The sequence below is a fragment of the Marmota monax genome, unplaced genomic scaffold (assembly GCF_021218885.2).
Source record: "Marmota monax isolate L192 unplaced genomic scaffold, Marmota_monax_Labrador192_F-V1.1 WCK01_AAM20220418_F8-fsc00041, whole genome shotgun sequence".
NCBI lineage: Eukaryota > Metazoa > Chordata > Mammalia > Rodentia > Sciuridae > Marmota > Marmota monax.
The window spans coordinates 10,939,219-10,959,015 of NW_026695238.1; positions in this window are offsets into that span (position 1 = coordinate 10,939,219).

A 19,797-nucleotide genomic window follows, 5' to 3' on the forward strand; every position below is an offset into this window, starting at 1 on the left:
ATCTAAGTTGTTTACCTATTTCTGAAATCGAAACAAATTACACTTTTATAAGATAAAAGATAAGGCCCAGGAAACAACCTTTTCAAAAATTTGTCTTTAAAAGGGATGAAAAAATGACTTACTCTCAAGCCTACTGTTAGCCAAAGCAACATTCTTTTATAGGACAGAATGCCTACTGTTTACATATGCTTTTTCTTAAAAAAAGATAAAACTAGATTTGTGATTAGGAACAAATAAGAGGTTTCTAGGTATTGGCAATGTTCTCTTTCTTGGGTGTGAGAATTGGAATATTTGTTTTATAATTACCTGCTATAATGATTTGTTATGCTATTGGTCAACCAGTACATTTGTTTTATATACCTTTCTCTATACATGTAATAATTCAAAGTGTTAAAATAAGTTTAAGAGATTCATAAGATCATGTGTGTGAAAAAACACAACAGATAATATGACTACTGAGTCACAAAATGTATTTGAGAAGGAATATTCCAAATTACATGTAGACCAAATTTGACTCAGAAACTCCAAAATTGTGTATACTAAGTCTGGCTAGTAGGTGAATGTTTGTATCTTTCTGATTTAATTAAAAGTGGTGTTTGAAAAATCACATAAATATTGAGAACTAAGACAGGAAAAAAAAGGATTAAAAAAAGTTCAATAATCAAACCACAACAAACAATTCCTTGATATCATCGAGTCAGCAATCAAATTTCCCTAATTGTCTCAGAGTATTTTTAGCTTTATTGAATCAGGACTCAAATGAGTTCACACATTGCCATTGATTGACAGTTCTCTTAAGGAACTACCAGTGTCTCTTTTCTCCTTGCATTTTGTGTGTTGAAAAAAAAAACAAAAACCTGTAGTTTTTCAGATTCAGGTGTTTTTTTTTTTTAAATTCTATTCATGGATGTCATTGAATAAATTCTATGTCTTCTCTCTTTCTTGTAAATTGGTAGTTCAATGTAGGAGTTCACTTGCTATTTTAGTGATAATTGATGTATCTTCATTTTTTTTACCCTTCTATTTTTCTTGCTCCTTAATTTCCCCTTCCTTTCTTGAATCTTGTGTTAATATTTTTCCATAGTATATATTTTATTTTTTTCTGTATATAACTTATATCACATACTTCTGATTTTTTTTAATAGTTACACTTGAAATATTTACATCTTAAATAAAGCATTGGCTTGTCAAGGACAGTGGAGATGGTGGGAGTGATCTGCCCTGGGTTCAGGCAGTAAGTGGGAGAATGATCTGTAGGGAACTTTAAAACGTTAGTAAAACTGATGAAAAGCAATAGTAAAACAGTCTGCTTTTTATTACTGCTGTACACAAACAATCCTCAATGATGATGGTGATAAAGTATGCCTCATTGCCTCATTGCCTCATGGGCATACAGGAGTAGTGGGAGCACTAATTAAAAACTTAATCTCCAAATCATATGTTGATGGTATTTAAAGGTAGGGCATTGGAAGGTAACTGGGTTTAGATGAGGTTTAGATGATGGAATTAGTGACTTTATTCCATCAAGCTATTCTCTCCTTGCCAATTATGCCACCTTTCTTCGTCCATTATATTTTAAAAATATTTTTAGTTGTATATGGACACAATGCCTTTACTTATTTATGTGGTGCTAAGGATCGAACCCAGAGCCTCTTGTGTGCAAGGCAAACACTGTACCACTGAGCTACAACCCCAACTCTCTTGATCCATTTTTTGATTACTATAACAAAATAGTTGAGTCCAGGGAGTTTACAAATAATATAAGTTTATTTGGCTCATGGTTCTGGGGTCTAGAATGTCCAAGAGTATGGTGAATCATAACATGGTGGAAGGTCATTGCATGGTGACATGAAGCAAGTGTGCCAGCTTAATTCATTCTTTCTCTCCTTATAAAGTCACTAATTCCATCAAGCGACATCACCCTAGTGACCTCATCTAAACCTAGTTACCTTCCAATGCCCTACCTTTAAATACCATCAACATATGATTTGGAGATTAAGTTTCTAATTAGTGTTCCCACTACTCCTGTATGCCCAGGTGCAGAGCACCCTTCCAGCACTGGGTCACCTTATGGCATCTCTCCAGGGAGATGCTGCAGCTCAGTAGTGGGTTGAGGCAGCCAGGGACAGGACTGGCCAATTGGACCTCTTTTGGGCACCCTTCTGGTGCTCAGATGCCTAAGAAGGCTTTTACCAAACAAGAGTAAAATCCAGAATCACTTCCTCTCTTAGGTCTATGTGGCAGTTGATTAAGTTACCAAATCCATGCCAAACCTGACTCCAAATGAAGTTCTCTAACGGATCTGACAACTGATTCTATAAATGTAATGATTGAAGCACCTCTGTCAAAGGGAGAGGCTACCACTGGGCTCTGTGGGTATCTTTGCAGGGTCTTAAAACTTCAGGAAGAGTGCTGTGTTTTGGATAAGGGTGGAAAATATTGTGAACACAAGGTGAAGCTTTTGACCTCTACAACTGCAGAAGAGATCTTGGAGAAAGTATACGAGGAAACCATAAATAAATAAATACAACGGAAAGTGCATCCTTGAGGGACTTTCAAATTTCTAACCATGAAGAAGCTGCTAAATAGGAAAATTTATGTTAGATGTGAGGTATCCCCCAAAAGCTCATGTGTGAGATAAGGCAAGAACATTCAGAGGTGACATGATTGGATTATAAGATTTTTAACATAATCGATGCATAAATCCTTTGACAGGGATTAACTGGGTTGTAACTGCAGGCAGGTAGGGTGTAGCTGGAGGCGTGGGTCCCTGGGGGCGTGCTTTGGAGTATGTAATTTGTCTAGAGTAAGTTGCACTCTCTCTCTGCTTCCTGGTGTCATGTCCCTAGCTGATTTCTTCTGCCGCCCATTCTGCCATGATGTTACGACTCACCTTGAGCCCTGAGGAATGGAGCTGACCACCTACGGACTGAGACCTCTGAAACCATGAGCCCCCAAATAAACTTTCCTCCTAAAAATTTTCTTGTCAGGTCTTTTGATCACAGCGCAAAAAAACTGACAAAAACAGAAATATCTTTAAGTGCTCAAAAGAACATGGGGGGGGGATACATAAAAGAAAAAGTAGAAATTAAAAAAAATCTATATGTTTAATGCACCATGAAAGATGGCAATTAGAACATGAATTCTTTGACTCCTCATTGAATGAGTTATCTTAATTGTAAGCTAAATAACAATGTCCCTACAATATTTCTGGAGTTCTGGGGATCGCCTTCTAAAACCGTTTTCAGGTAGCAGAGGAAAACCTGTGATGCTGCTTCTGTAGTTTGACTTTATATTTTAAGATGCTTATCTGAATGCAATTTTTTTACATATTTTAAAAACTCTATGGAGCATTTTGTAAAAAAAAATAAATAAGAATCATCAAGACTTGTAATCTAATGTTAATTATTTTTGAGAAACCACTACATTTTCTTCCTCTTCCATGGTAACTTGCACCTTCAAATCCATTGGTACTTACCAATCTCCAAATCCTTCAAAGAACAATGGGGACATGGAAGTATATTAAAGTTGAAAAGGATAAGAAATACTTTTTTGCATAAAAAAGGTTTCTAACACATGAACTTCTGGGAGCCATATTCAAAAAATGGTACCACTCTAGGAGTAACTTATGAACCATTTTTATCTTCTCGGGAAGAGCACAAAAATCTTTAGTTTTGAACACATTATCACTCTCCAGTATGTTAGTATTTTAAAAAACTTTTCAACATAAAAATGTAAACATTACTATTTTGCTTTGCCACTGTTTGCTTGGGTTTCCTGCATCTTTAGCTTCCTTCTGGTTTCCTCCTCCTCACGTGCCTTCCTTTGGGGTAAGTCCTCCTTCCTCAAGTGCCTCTTTCAGAGGCTTCTGTAAGGGTTTGCTGGTGATACCCTGCCCCCGCCATTTCTGTTGATCTGAAGATGTTTTCATCTTGTTCTTATTTCTAACGTGGTCTTCTCTTGGTGCACCGTTTCAGGCTGGCAATAATTTTCTCCAACCCTTTGGAGATGTTATTCCACTGTCTTCCTGGCTTCCACTGTACCCCAGTGAGAAGGCACTTGCCAACCAAATTGTCACTCCTCCTAGGTGATGTTCTTTATATCCCTCTGGCCTGTTTTTTAAAAAATTTCTTTCCCTTTTCCCTTCTTTCTTTTTATTGGGGGAGGGGTATTGTGAAGTTTCCCTACCATGTGGTTAGAGATGAATTTCTTTTCAGTTTTCCTTTTGGAGATTTCTAGGCCTCCTAACTTTGAGGATTCATTTATCTCTTCTTCAGAATTTCCAGTGAACGTTTCATTATCTGTCCTTCTTCCACTCAAGTAACTCTGAATAGATAGTTAAATATCTAAATAGATATTTGCTGACCTTTCTCACTTTAGTCTCCATGTATGATAATTACTTATTTTCCATTTATACTGCTCTGAGTTGTAAATCTAGGTGATTTCTTATAGTTTAATAGTTTTTCATTATGTGAATCTAAATTGCTCTGAACATGTTTATCAAACTTCTAATTCTGTATTTTGTCTCCTAATATTCATGATCATTTATGATGTATCTTGTTCTACTCTTATTTTCTTATTTTCCTCTGTATGCAAACCTATTAAACATATTTACTTTCTAATGCTAAAGATAGTTCCTTCCATCTTTGATCATTCTATTTATTATTTCAGTTGACATGTATATAACACTATATTCTTGTATGATGTTGGATTTTTAAAAATCATAGGCTCAAATTGAGCAGAATTTTATAGGTGGTAATACTTTTAATTTGATTTTTTTTTATGTCACTGGGGACTGAACCCAGGGATGCTCTACCATTGAGCTATATCCCCAGCCCTATTATTATTATTATTAATCATTAAGACAAGGTCTTGCTAAGTTTCCCAGGTTGTCCTTAAACTTGTGACCCTTAAACTTGTGACCTCAGCCTCCTGAGTTGCTGGGATTACATTCAGCGTGTGTCATGGAGCCTGGCTTGTGGCAATGTTTTGATTCTAGTGTTGGAGGCGTTTTCTAGAAATTATTTGCCTTTGATATACCTGAGGACATTGCCAGTTAGGACCACTTTAAACTAAATTTAAAAATGTTTTAGACAGATGTAGCCTGTAGGAATAGATTTCCAGAATTTTGTGTATTGGTTTGTGAAGGCAAATTTACTAGCAAATTCTTCCGGTAAATTCCTCAGACTCCATCCAAATTAGTCTTTGTCTAGGTTCCCTCCCCTGTAATCCCGTATTTTGCTCTGATTCACCATTCAGCGGAGATGGCAGGGGGTGATCTGTCAGTCTCAGGCTCCACCATTTTATAATCTATTTTAATGTTTTAACTCAAAGAACAGCTTAAGTTGAAGATCAGCTTTTTGTTATCAAATGAAATAACAACTTATGTGGATTTTCAGTGAATTTGGGGTCCTGGTCATTGAGACATCACATCGTTCTCCCACTTTCTGTTCTCGTGGAGATGGACGCAAGGCAGTGACCTGGAGGAATAGTACTGAGAGTTTGAGCTTGAAGGAGAAGAGGGCACTGGGGGTTGTTTGAAATTTTAAAACACATTAATAAATGTTTTTAAAAAGAATAAATTAGGAAATCTCCTTCAATAAAAGCATCAGGCCTTTTAAAATTGATTAAAATAAGAAAGGTTTCCTTTTATTAAGAAACAACAAACTAAATATCAGAACTATCTTACACCACAAAACACCTACATTTCATTGATACCAATTTTTTAAATGTAATTATAAATGGCTGAATTGGTAGGAAACTAGGAGAAGTCCTCAGAGGTCAAAGCAGGAACAATAAACCAGGTACATAAGGAAAAGCCACGTGCCACGGACTCAATACATCTGCTGGCTCCTCAGTGACCTGGAGTTTTGATTTTAGTGGCAAACCCCACGCCATGTGTGAGTTCATGATTGTAAGAGGAAACCCTTCAGCTGAGCTCTCAGGACTGTCCAGAGTCACATGCTCGGCACCCAGGGGACTGTGTCCACTGGGAGGGGGATGGTGAGAGAGTGGTTAATGGCATCAGAGCAGAGGTGGGCAGTGAGGAGGCAGCTCTGACTTTGTACAGCACAACAGGACAGCTCTAGCCTACAACACCAAATTACACATTTCCAAAATAACTAGAAGACCTTGAAGGTTCCTAACACATAGAAATGATAGTATCTGAGGAGACAGAGATGCTAATTACCCTGAAGGGATCATTACACATTGTATGCAAGTATCTGATTAGAACAGCATAACCCATATTTCAGAGCAAATATTATGTCAATTAAAAAATAAAATAAGCTGGGTATAGTGTCGCATGTCTATGATCCCAGTGACTTGGGAAGCTGAGGCAGGAGGATCAAGAGTTCAAAGCCAGCCTCAGCAAAAGCAACTCAGTGAGAGGTTGAGTGCCCCTGAGTTCAATCCCCACAACCAATAAATAAATAAATAAATAATAAATAAATAAATAAATAAATAAATAAATAAATAAAATAATTCTTATATATGGGAGGCTATACAAACTTCAAACAAATACCCATTTCATACACTTAAAACAATAACATCCTGTTTTACTTTTGGTGAGGTCATCTTTCTGGGTAGAGTGCTCCTGTCCTTAGTAAGCCTTTGGGAATTAAAACTAGAAATCCATTTTCATGATTCTAACTTTTATCTAATTAAAGGTAGACTAAAGTACCAGTTATCCTAGCTGGATCATCTAATGGAGCGCGCAACCAGGGGCCGTCCATCAGCTGGTCCCAGAGCAGCTGCGCATCAGGGCTGCAGGCCACAGAGCTGGGGAGGAAGGGTCACTGGCTTTCCAAGAGAAGACGCCAGAGAGGAGCCGCACAGTGCTGTGGGTTTTATGAGTCCAAGGCGCCACTGTGCACAGCCAACTTTTTTTTTTTTCTTTTTTCATGCGAACTTCTCAAATTGGCAAGAGTTGCTTTTTCGTATCTTAAATTTCAAGTCCCTTGGAGGAGACTGAAGGGTGTAGAAAAGAGATTGTGAGTGGGTGAGGGGTCTTTTTGTGAACTCCCTTGGTCAGAATTGATGTTCTCACACTCTGTTCTCTACTCCAAAGCGTCTGTCTGCAAACTGGGGGATGCGACTGAGGGGAGGGAAAGGGGTGGAGGGATCTGATAATGGGTAACTCATGTCTGGGTGTTCTGCCATGAGCCTGCGGGGTGTTATGACTTCATTTACCTAATTGAAGGATTGTTTTTAAAAGTTAACTGTTTTGAGATGTTGTGTTTTTGGTAATTTACCCATCACCTCCAATACCCATCTCTTTTTGTAGAGCCTCCCCCAATGTATTTTAGGTCATCAGCGTATCATACTTCCTATTCCTCAGTTCATGGCTATGGCTCCTTGCACAACTAACTGTGTACTTACTGCTAAACTAATCCTCACATTTTTTTAGATGAGGTAAAAATGCTCCTCTTGGCTTTTCTCACGAGCCTTTCCCTCTAATCTCCCTTGTTTTGGAAGATGTGCCTTGAAACCTCTTTTTAAGATCGTCCTGCTCCTGAAATTGGGAAATCATGAGCAGCCTACATCCCAAGACCAGTTTGGGAAACACTGAGAAATGAGAGAAGTACTTCAGAGTGTCTCCAAGCAGCCTTTGCTTGACCAATCTCTGTGTCATGAAATCACTGGCTCGGTTTATTTTTTCTACTATTTAGATTCCAACCTTTTAAAGTGGCCTTTGGCCTTGTGTTCATAGAATCAATGATCAACAGACATTTATGATTGAGATTTGGGGGGTTTTAATCAATTTGCTTTCATATTATTTACTCTTCAAAGGTTAGCTCAAGCATACTTGCATTCCTATCAAAAATCGATTTTTAAGACAGCAAACTTGTACAACCAATATGGAAAGCAGAATGGAGTTCCCTTGGAAAACTTGGAATGGAACCACCATTTGACCCGGCTATCTCACTCCTTGGTTTATACTCTTAGGACTTAAAAACAGCATACTACAGGGACACAGCCACATCAGTGTTTATAGCAGCAAAATTCATAATAACTAAATTGTGGAACCAAACTATATGCCCTTCAGTAGATGAAACTGTGGTATATATACACAATGGAGTATTACTCAGCATTAAAAGAATAAAATCATGGCATTTGCAGGTAAATGGATAGAGCTGGAGAACATTAAGCTAAATGAAGTAAGCCAATCCTAAAATACCAAATGCCGAATGTTTTCTCTTATATGAGGATGCTGATACATAATGGGGATGGTGGCGGGGGACAGAGCATGGGGAGAAATGGAGGAACTTTAGATAGGGCAAAGGGGATGGAGGAGAAGGGAGGGGGTATGGGGGTAAGAAAGATGGTGGAATGAGATGGACATCATTACTCTAAGTACATGTATGAAGACACAAATGGTGTGACTCTACTTTGTGTACAACCAGAGATGTGAAAAATTGTGCTGTATATGTGTAATATGAGGTGAAATGCATTCTGCTGTCATATATAACAAATTATAATAAAAAGATAAAAAATCAATTTTTAAGAAGGCTGCTTTTAAAAAAACTGGTTCTTTTAAAATATACATGACAGCAAGAGTATATTTTGACATATTATACATACATGGAATATAACTTATTCTAAACTGGATGCCATTCTTGTGGTTATACATGATGTGCTGTTTCACTGGCTGCTTTTTAAAACTGGGGATTTTTAATATAAATAATATGATATATATATATATATATATATATATATATATATACACACACACATATATACATATATATATTTTTTTCAGGGAAATGTTTGTAGGACTAGCATTGGTCTTCTGTTATGACTTTGCATTTTGTAGTTTCTGCTTTGGCACGTGGCTGACCTGGTCCCTTCTTCAGGAGCTGAGCTTTAAAATAACTTCCCATGGAAGAACTCAATAAAAAGTTGTTCTAGAGCTGAGATGTCAGCAGAGAATAGAAGATATGACAGAAATACAAAGGAAAATTTGGGAGAAGTTCCTTAAAAAGTCTATATTTCTCTTGGTTGGGAAGGAAAAGAGATTTGGAGTTCTTGAACTATTTGGGGATAGAAAAAATAAAGCTTGGATTTTTTTTCTATTAAATTTTAGATCCCCCCTCCCCCAGCTTTCCATACCTGTGCGACATCCCCTTTAATTAGACAAAAGACTAAAATGTATTTGTTTGTCAACAGAGAAGACATTTAAGACAGGTTACACAGAACAGGGGCACAAAAGGTGACGGATGCATGGGTCCTTTTCATCTCTAGTCCTGCCTTGCCTAACTCAATTATTGAAATTCACTCATTTCAAACTAAGACCTAATGGATTTGTGGAAAAGTAAAGGAAACATCTGGAGATGATTAATGTAAAAGTCCTTAGAAAATGTAGGTGCATCCTAACTGCTGACTTAAGTGTATAGATGTTGTTCATTTGGAAAAGAGAAAGCTGTGTCCATGTATTGAGGACACTATGGGGGCAGGACTGTGAGTCTCAGAAGCCAGCATTTAACCTAGTGTGAGAACTCAGGAAGTAGGCCCTATACTTGCTGCTTTACTGATGAGAAAATGAGACACTTATAAAGATTATACCTTTGGGGTTTACTTCAAAGTCATCCAGGGACAGCGGAGAGGAATTTCATGGGAGTTACAGGTGGAAGAAGTCTGGCTGTACATGGGTCATTGTAAAAGCTGCGGGACAAGAACATCAGCCTTCCTGGCACTATTCTATTTTATTTTTCAAAGTCATTGGGAATTTTTAAAAATGAAAAGTTTCTAAAAAGTCAGTGATAAACATGAAGATGGAACCTGGGAATTTACTGACTCCAGCTTTGTTCTTTCTCCATCATACCACACACATAATGATCTTTAACAAACTGGAGAGCAAACTGCAAGCCACCTAACAGTTCAGGAATTTAACTTCACTTCAAAAGTTACAGTTGTTTTGTTGTGACCTCAAAATGTATGGAGTCTACATGAATCTTAGTTTTAGTATTTATTAAATGAAGATGTCTTTTTGCCTATTGAACCAGTGTGAGGATAAAATAGATTTTAAAAAATATTCTGGTGTGAATTTCGGGTTTTAAAAAGTTATTTATTTTGCCTTTTATTTTAATGAAAATAGTTCAAAATACTAAACACTTTTATTGACTATTTAAGGAGTAGGTAGGATTGACCATTTTGTCCATGAGACTTAGTAGGTTTATGGACATTGTGAACCAAGCTTTAATGAGATTGAATGTTTAAAAAAACAAAAAACCTTTCACTGTGGGCTGAGAACTACTCCCCCTGGAATGACTTTGCGGCTCTATCTTATACTCTGCGTTTATTCTCTCACTTGTTCAGTGAAAAGTCACCTGTTTAAAGAAAAGATTTCTTAAGAAACAGGATGTATGATAACCACACCATCTTTATATTTTTTAATATAGAATTATCCCACTGAAGACATTATGCTAAATGAAAGAACTGGAAATAAAAGTCCAAATATGATGCGATTTCATTTATATGGCATTCTAAAGTGACAAATGATGGGGATAGAAAACCCATCAGTGGTTGCTAGGGTCTGGGGTGGAGAAGAAGGGTTGATGGCAGGACCACAGGAGAGCATCGTTCCGGGTGAAGAAACTGTTCTTTATCTTCCTCATGGTGGTTACACAGTTATGTTTGCTCAAATTCACAGAACTGAACAAGAAAGTGTGAATTCACTGCATGTAAATTATATCTCAAATCTGACTTTAAAAAGTGTGTGTGTGTGTGCATATATGCATAATTCACTACATACAGTAGTACTATGCCTCTGTGTCAGTGGGAGCACAGAGGCTGTGCTCCTACCTGGGTGCTGACTAGATCATCCTCGGTTGTCAACCACAGTCACAGTCATGGTGGTCTGAATCACCAAAGCAATGAAAGTCTCGATTTTGAACACCGAAGAATAAATTCCACGCTGAGATTAACTGCAATCTGAAACCTAACATCGTGAACACAAAAGAGCTTAACACTTGTGTGGGCTTTTAAACCCCACACAGTGAATTGTGCTCTTCCTCAGGTCTTTTTCTGCTGGGGAAGCTCAGGCTTTTGCTGACTCTCTAGAAGATCTTCTAGCAGGGATAGAAGAAATAAGGGTAAACTGGGTATTTTATTGTTCCACAGGATGAGATGTATTGTGATAATGAGCTTAAAACTAGTTATCCATTTAAAAATTAAACCAAATAATCTAAATACTCTGGAACCAGGGAACAACAAGTGTTACTTAAGATTGATATGGTTCAACAGTTACTTGTTGGACATTTCAGTAAGTGGAAACAGCTCAATGTGTTGAAACTTTGTTATTTGGAAATCTGGTCACTGAATCATTGGTTGTCTAAATGAGTAAAAGATAATTATTTTTCTGGAAAACCCACAAATTATTTCCTTTCACAGTTGATTAGGTTCAACAATCAATTCATTTTAAATAATTGTATTGGGGTTTTAAATGTAACCTGTCAAGATCAACATACATGTTTTTAGAGTTCTTCCATGTAATTGAACCAAAACAGTTATAACATGAATCTATTTACAAATATGAAGTCAAAGGAAAAGTTTTTACTATTTGTCCTATCCAAAAATCCTCAGATAAAAAAATAAATACAAGTATTCTAAGATTTTGTTATTTGATGACTATGCACTATTTCTATGCAAATAATTATCAACTAAACGTAGCAAAACCTCCAAAATAACCCGAGGTGTCATGCATTGACTGTGACAGGTGGTCCAAATGGGATTTTTAATTTCAGATATTTCTTTAGCTAACAATTTTTCCCTTGAACAAATGTTTGACTGGATTTTTGCTTTCGAAACCCAGATTAAATCAAATGGCAGCTTTCCTTTTAGCATGCAAATCATTCCCTGTTGAAATCTTTATGTAATCTGTGCAGATTCTTAAACAGCTTGACAGTGATTACTTTGTTTTGAATAAGACCAGTACATGTGGTGAATTCAGAAAAAAAGACACTGTTCTGACTGCAGGCTGGGAGAGGCACTGAATCCTAAGAGTTTCAGTCCAAATTCAGAAGCTGTTTCTAAGGAACCCAAAATGACATGAAGTTATACTGTATCAAATCTTGTTTGGAAGCTCTGTTGGGTCATTTCACAGTGGCATCCACATGATCTCTGTGGAGACAGAGAGCTACCGTCCAGAGTACAGGTCTTGGAGAAAGAATTGTCGTATTTATATTGTTCTATGGGGGCATTTAGCATGAGATACAGATGAAGCTCTGGGATGGTCTATAATTTAAAACAGAACCCCTTGAAATGTTATTTGATCAAGGATGTGCTGTGTATTATACAATTATGGGATTGGCATTTCCCAATTTCTCTGTAATTTAGAGAAAAGTAATAAGAATATTTTCTAAAGCATTTAAAATATTAGTTTGTGCTTTTATAATAATGGAATGATTAAATTAAATTTAAACGCCCAAAGTTTTTTTTTCATGTTGTATTAATTCATTTTTTCTTTCAAGAATATTAATAAGTGCTTAACATGAAACAAAAACAAAGGCAAATACTAGAGGCATGCTAGTGAACAGGTTGGACCCTGCCCTCAAATAGTTTGCACCCCATCTTGCGGGGAAGATAGAGCTCTACTTCTGTTAGGATATCAAAGGATAGAAAAAAACATGGTAACAATAAGGAAATATCAGTGAAGCTTCACATAAAGAAAAAGTAGGCATACTCAAACAAAACCAAAGTGTCCAAAAGTAATCAGAAGAAGAAACTCATCATATTTAAGAAAACAAAAATGATAATGACAGTTAATTCCTCAATGCAAGCCAGGAGATAATAAAATGACAACTCTTTAAAAAGTTGAAGAAGCCGTGTGTGTGCAGTCACACACATCTGCAATCTCAGGGGCTCTGGAGGCTAAGGCAAGAGGATCACAAGTTCAAAGCCAGCCTCAGCAACTTAGTGAGGCCCTAAGCAACTTCGCATGACCCTGTCTCAAAATAAATAATAAAAAGGGCTGGGGATGTGGTGGGTTGAATAGCTCTTTAAAAGATGTATCCAAGTCCCAAGTCCCAACTCTCTGAACCTGTTGTTAATGTGACCTTGTTTAGAAAAAGGATCTTTGTAGATGTAATAAAGGATTTTGAGATGAAATTGTTCTGGATTTATGGACAGTCCTAAATCTAATGTCTGGCATTGTTATAAGAGAAAGCCTCTTTCTCACCATAAAATGTGAGTTATATCTGTTCATGTTTTGTGGTCTTGCATTACAATTTATAAGGCTTTTCTTTATACCTAGAAAACAACAACAATAACAATGATAAAAGCATTTTTCTCTGCTTGTGGAGGGTGGGGGTATCACCCCTGTTGAGTGTATGCATGATCTAAAATTACAAAATATGGCAAAGAGGAGTTTAAGAATAAAGAAAGACACAGCACCTTTATTGATAACAACTTTCAACATTGTTGAGTTTTTATTTTTTCCAAATTGATGTATAGATTCAAAACCATCTAATGAAAATCCTAGCAGCCCCCCTTTTTCTTTATTAAAGAAATAGACAAGCTGATTCTAAAGTATATACACATATGTAAAGACCCTAAATAAGTAAGAAAATCTTAAAGAGAACAAAGTTGGATGATTTCCATTACCTGATTTTTAAGACATAGTGTAAAACTAGTAAAAAAAAAAAAAAACACACCAACAAAATACTGTGGTGTTGGTGCAAGAATAGGCATAATGGTCGATGGCACAGAATAGTTCAGAAACATTCCCTTGAATTTCCCCAAAACTTCTCTCCCAATACCACTTCATTCTGATTTTCTTCCTGCCATTCTTCTGAAATACATCATGGAAAAATTATCAATGGCTTCTCCTCAACGTTTTGTACATTTTTGTGTAGATGTTTTATATATTTTAATAATATTGTTGCTCACCATCTCTAGCAGTCAGAGAAATGCAAATCAAAACCACCCTAAGATACCATCTCACTCCAGTAAGATTGGCAGCCATTATGAAGTCAAACAACAACAAGTGCTGGCGAGGATATGGGGAAAAGGGTACACTTGTACATTGCTGGTGGGACTGCAAATTGGTGCAGCCAATTTGGAAAGCAGTATGGAGATTTCTTGGAAAGCTGGGAATGGAGCCACCATTTGACCCAGCTATTCCCCTTCTCGGTCTATTCCCTAAAGACCTAAAAAGAGCATGCTACAAGGACACTGCTACATCGATGTTCATAGCAGCACAATTCACAATAGCAAGACTGTGGAACCAACCTAGATGCCCTTCAATAGATGAATGGATAAAAAAAAAATGTGGCATTTATACACAATGGAGTATTACTCTGCATTAAAAAATGACAAAATCATAGAATTTGCAGGGAAATGGATGGCATTAGAGCAGATTATGCTAAGTGAAGCTAGCCAATCCCTAAAAAACAAATGCCAAATGTCTTCTTTGATATAAGGAGAGTAACTAAGAACAGAGTAGGGACGAAGAGCATGAGAAGAAGATTAACATTAAACAGGGATGAGAGGTGGGAGGGAAAGGGAGAGAGAAGGAAAATTGCATGGAAATGGAAGGAGACCCTCAGGGTTATACAAAAGTACATACAAGAGGAAGTGAGGGGAAAGGGAAAAATAATACAAGGGGGAGAAATGAATGACAGTAGAGGGGGCAGAGAGAGAAGAGGGGAGGGGAGGGGAGGGGAGGGGGGATAGTAGAGGATAGGAAAGGCAGCAGAACACAACAGACACTAGTATGGCAATATGTAAATCAATGATGTGTAACTGATGTGATTCTGCAATCTGTATATGGGGTAAAAATGGGAGTTCATAACCCACTTGAATCAAAGTGTGAAATATGATATATCAAGAACTATGTAATGATTTGAACAACCAACAATAAAAAATTAAAAAAAATACAATTTAAAAAAATTGCGTTATCTTTTAAATTTTTATTTGAATTATTTTCTGTTAACACATAGGATTATAATTTAGTTTATGTATTGATCATGTATAAAAAAACTTTACTTACAATAAATACAAAGCATATTTTTAGATACCTTTGAACAGTCTCCAACTATTACTTGTCATGTGAAATAATGACAATTTTGTATATATACTGTGTATATCCTCCTGATTTAATTTTTACTTTGCTATTCTTTTACATATTTGGATGGGGAGTTGGGTACATTGATTTCAATGGTTGGAGTCCCCACTATGTCTTGAACATGAGCACCATTGCTGGCAGGTAGCTTTGCCTTTCTGATGATTGATTCAGGGAAATACCTTCACTATGCCATCCTGAGTATGCTATCTATAGTTTTTTGATCAGGTAGAGAAAGTTCCCTCTTTTTATTCTTAATTTGGAGGGGGGATGGTACTGGGAATTAACACAGGAGTTCATTGCCATCGAGCCACATCCCCACCCCTTTTTAAAAATTTTATTTACAGGGTCTTGAACGTGAGCACTGATAGTGACTAAGTAGCCACACACTGGCCACACACTGGCCATCCTCCTGTCTCAGCCTCCCAAATCACTGGGATTACAGACGCATGCCACTGTGACTGGTATCTCTAATTTTTGAAGAGATATTTATTTATTTATTTATGTTTAATTCTTGAATGACTTAAGTTTTACTGAGGGCTTTCTCTGCATCTAACTCGATCATGATATATCCACTTAGTTCTTCCATATTCTGTTAATCTCACGAGTCATATAAGTTGTCTTACAGATATTTAGTTAATGTGGTGTGGTATTTCTGCAATAAACCAAACTTGCCATGCTATATCATTGTTTTTAAATACACAATTGTCCTTCAGTATCTATGGGAAATTGGTTCCAGGACCTCTAAAGACATCCAAGCCTGTACATGCTTGAATCTTTTTTTTTTTTTTTTAATATTTTTTATAGTAAATAGACACAATACCTTCATTTTATTTTTATGGAGTGCTGAGGATTGAACCCAGTGCCTCATACATGTTAGGCAAGCACTCTACTGACTGAGCTACAGCCCCAGCCCTGCTTGAATCTTTTATATAAAGTGGCATGTATGTGCATACAAGTTACACATATCTTCCTGATACTTTAAGTTGTGTCTAAATGGCTCATAGTATCTAATACAATGTAAATGATGTAAATACTTGTTATATTGTATTGTTAAGAGAATAGTGACAAGAACAAAGAATCCACATATGTTCAGTACAGATGCATTTTTTTTGTCAAAATTTTTGATCAGCAGATGCAAACCCTGTTGTAACAGGGACAACTCTAAAGTTGCATATGACTAGCTACTATTTTGTTCAGCTACTGTTTTTGCACGTATGTTCATGAGAGAATAACCTGTAATTTCCTTTTCTTGGAATGTCTGCAGCAGCTTTTGGCAAGAAAGTTATGTTTATCCAATAAAACAAACTGGGAAGCATTCCTTGTCAATATTTATATAAGACTAGCATGATTTCTTACTCGAATATTTCACATCTTTTATTTGTGAAGCCAAGGTGGACTGGAGCTTTCTTTCAGTGAAGATTTTTATTTAAGGATTAAGTTTATTTAATAGGATTCTTGAGGCTTTTTATTCCTTCTTGTGCACATTTTAGAAAATTGTGATTTTTAACAGAGATTTGTGCATTTCATCAAAAATTTCAAGTTTATTGGCATAAAGTTAGTAATAAAATCTATTATTGTCTCTTCAGTATTTGAAAGATATGTAATTGCGTCTTCTTTTTCATTCTTGATATAATAGCTTGTGTTTTCCCTCCTTTTTCCACAAACAGACTTTCCCACAGTTATTGGTCTTTTCAAATGACTAATTTGATTTTTCTGATTTATATTATACTCTTTTCTATTCTATTGATTAATTTTTTGCTTTTCTCTATCATTTTCTTCTTTTTGCTTTAAATTTAATTTGCTATTCTCTTTTAACATTTGGTGATATATGTTTAAGTAACTTGACTTTATTCTTTCTTTTTTAAAAGAAATGCATCCTAGGCTCTATGCTTCTTCCTTCTCACTGTTCAGCTATGTGATATAAATTCCGATTTTCATATTTTCGCTATCAATCACTTCAAATTGTTCTCTAATCTTGACGATAATTTCATTTTTGACTGTGTTCTTTTTAGAATTTCAAAACATTTGGCTATTTTAAAATCACAAATTTGTTAATGATTTTAGCTTCATCGTGATTATCAGAATACATATTCTGTTTGAAATTTGTTGAGAGCTACTTTCTAACCCAGTGTAGGAGCTTGGTTCTGGTCAGAATTCCTTGTCTTCTTGAAAGGAATTGTTTACTCTGCAGCCACTGAGTGCAGTATCCACATCTTTGTTGGGAATGTATTGAACATAAAGATAAGTCTTCCTATTGACATTTTTGTCTCTATTCTTGAAAGAGTTGTGCTCATATTTCCAACTATAAATGTGGACTTTTTAATTTCTCATTTGAGTTTTGTCAGGTTTTGCTTAATCTATTTTGTTTAAGATATTATGTACAGATTGATTAACCCTTTTACCATTATACATTCATTATTAAATTTACCATAGTAAAAAGACAAATCACTCTTGTATTATTGTTTGCTTGTCTGATATTAGGATCACTAAACTAGCTTCCCTTTGGTTAGTGTTTGCATGGTATAGCTTTCCCAATCCTTCAGCTTTCAACCTTCTGGAGCCCTTATTTTCAAGAAGTGTTTGAAGCCACATAGGGCTGAGGATGTAGCTCAGTGGTAGAGGCTTGCTTAGCTTGGTGTGTGCAAGGCTCTGTGTTTGATCCCCAGTGCTACAAAAACAAATAGAGACAAACCAATGAATTAATTAATAAAAGAGCAAAATAGTTCGGTTTTTGATTATTTTTAGTTCATTTAGTTGAATTTTTTTTTTCATGTGCTTAGAGAAAATGGTTCAGGCACATTTTAATGATCTTATTGATCTATTTGCTTTTAAATTTGCCACCTCTTTTGGGGCTTTCTGTTTGTCCTGCCTGGTCTGGGCTCATTCTTTTCTTTCTTGCCTTTTGTTGTATTAATTAAGTTTAAAATTATTTTAATTTTATATTTTTAGTGGTTACCATAGAGATTAAGTTGTGTATTTTTGAAGTAGTAGAGTCTACTTTTTTTTAAACAATTTTTTGACAATACAGGGACGTTGCAGTACTTTAATCCACTACTTCTGCTTCCTTTTGTGTTGTTCTAGATTTTAATTCTACTTATATTTTTATTATTTATTTTTTTATTTTGAGGGTGTTCTGGGGATTGAACTCAGGGGCACTCAGCCACTGAGCCACATCCCCAGCTCTATTTTGCATTTTATTTAGAGACAGGGTCTCACTGAGTTGCTTAGCGCCTTGCTTTTGCTGAGGCTGGCTTTGAACTCTGATCCTCCTGCCTCAGCCTCCTGAGTTGGTGGGATTATAGGAATGCACCACCACGCCTGGCTCTTACCTATATTTTCAAAGGAAGAAACACTATTATTGTTGTTTTAAAAATCAAAATGTCCTTCAATTTACTCAGTATCCACCCTTCCTGTTATTTTTCCTGCATTGCTGCCATCCCATTCCAAGTTCTTGTGCCTAAAGAACTCCCTTCAGTATTTCTTCTAGTGTGAGCCACAACAATTTTGCCAAATTTTTGTTTGTCCCAGAATGCCCTTATTTTGCTTTATTTTTTGGAGAATATTTTGCCAAGTATAAAATTCTAGGTTAGTAGTTTTTTACTTTCATTGCTTTACTGTTATGTCAAGGGAAATGCTTTCAGAAAAATAACCAGGAAGTGAGGGGCGATGTCCTGTGCTTCACATGTCCATCCAGCAGCATGCCTTGCCTCCTTTACTTGTTTTCTTACCTTTTTAATTAATCTGCATTAAATTTTTAATATTTTAAACTTTGATGTGATAGTTGTTATGTTTGTATATAGTTTTGTAGAATAGCTACACTTCTAGAACAGTCCTGAGGATATCTGGTATGTTGTTTCAAAAAGAAGTAGCTTAAATGCTCTCTGATGATTCAAGTAGGCAAGGAAAATTGGGAGTGGAAACTAAATTAAGTCAAAACTCCACCAAATCACATCCTATTATATTATGTTGCCAAATAAGACAAAATCAAAAGCAGAAAGTATGTCATTGCTTATTAGTTGTGAGCACTTTACTTTGTTCCCCTGATTAGTAGTCTTAATCAAGTACTAAGTGAAATTTGACTAAAATAAGAATATAGTCCCATTGTCTCTTTTTTTTTTAATATATTTTTTTAATATTTATTTTTTAGTTATCGGCAGATACAACATCTTCGTTTTTTGTATGTGGTGCTGAGGATCGAACCCTGGCCGCACGCATGCCAGGCGAGTGTGCTACCGCTTGAGCCACATCCCCATTGTCTCTTGTAGGAAGCATTTGCCGTAGCATTGCAAAAGGCCATTCAGAAGGAATGCATAAACACATTTTGTTGCTTCAGATTTAGACTGTTAAAAGAAAGACATAATAAACACTGCAGTGGTTATAAGAAGCACGTAATCTGACTTGAATGCCAAAGACTAAGCATAACATACCCAGATATTTGGTGTGAATGCACGAGGAACAGTGAGACCTCATCTGCTGCAGACAAGGTCCCAGAGACCAGCTTTCCCAGATTTCAGTTAATTTCAGTAGACCACTGTGAGGGCTGCCATAGTCCCTGAAAAGAAAGGAATCGACTTATACTGTATCTTGTTAGTGTCTTCCATATTATAGAAATGTTGATCCACTTTCAGTGTTAAAAAAAAAACCTGACTTACTGCACATTTTAAATGAAAAATCACTCAGTCTCGTTCTCCTAGAGTTTGAAATAAATCAACGGGGTTTGCGTGCCCTTAAAT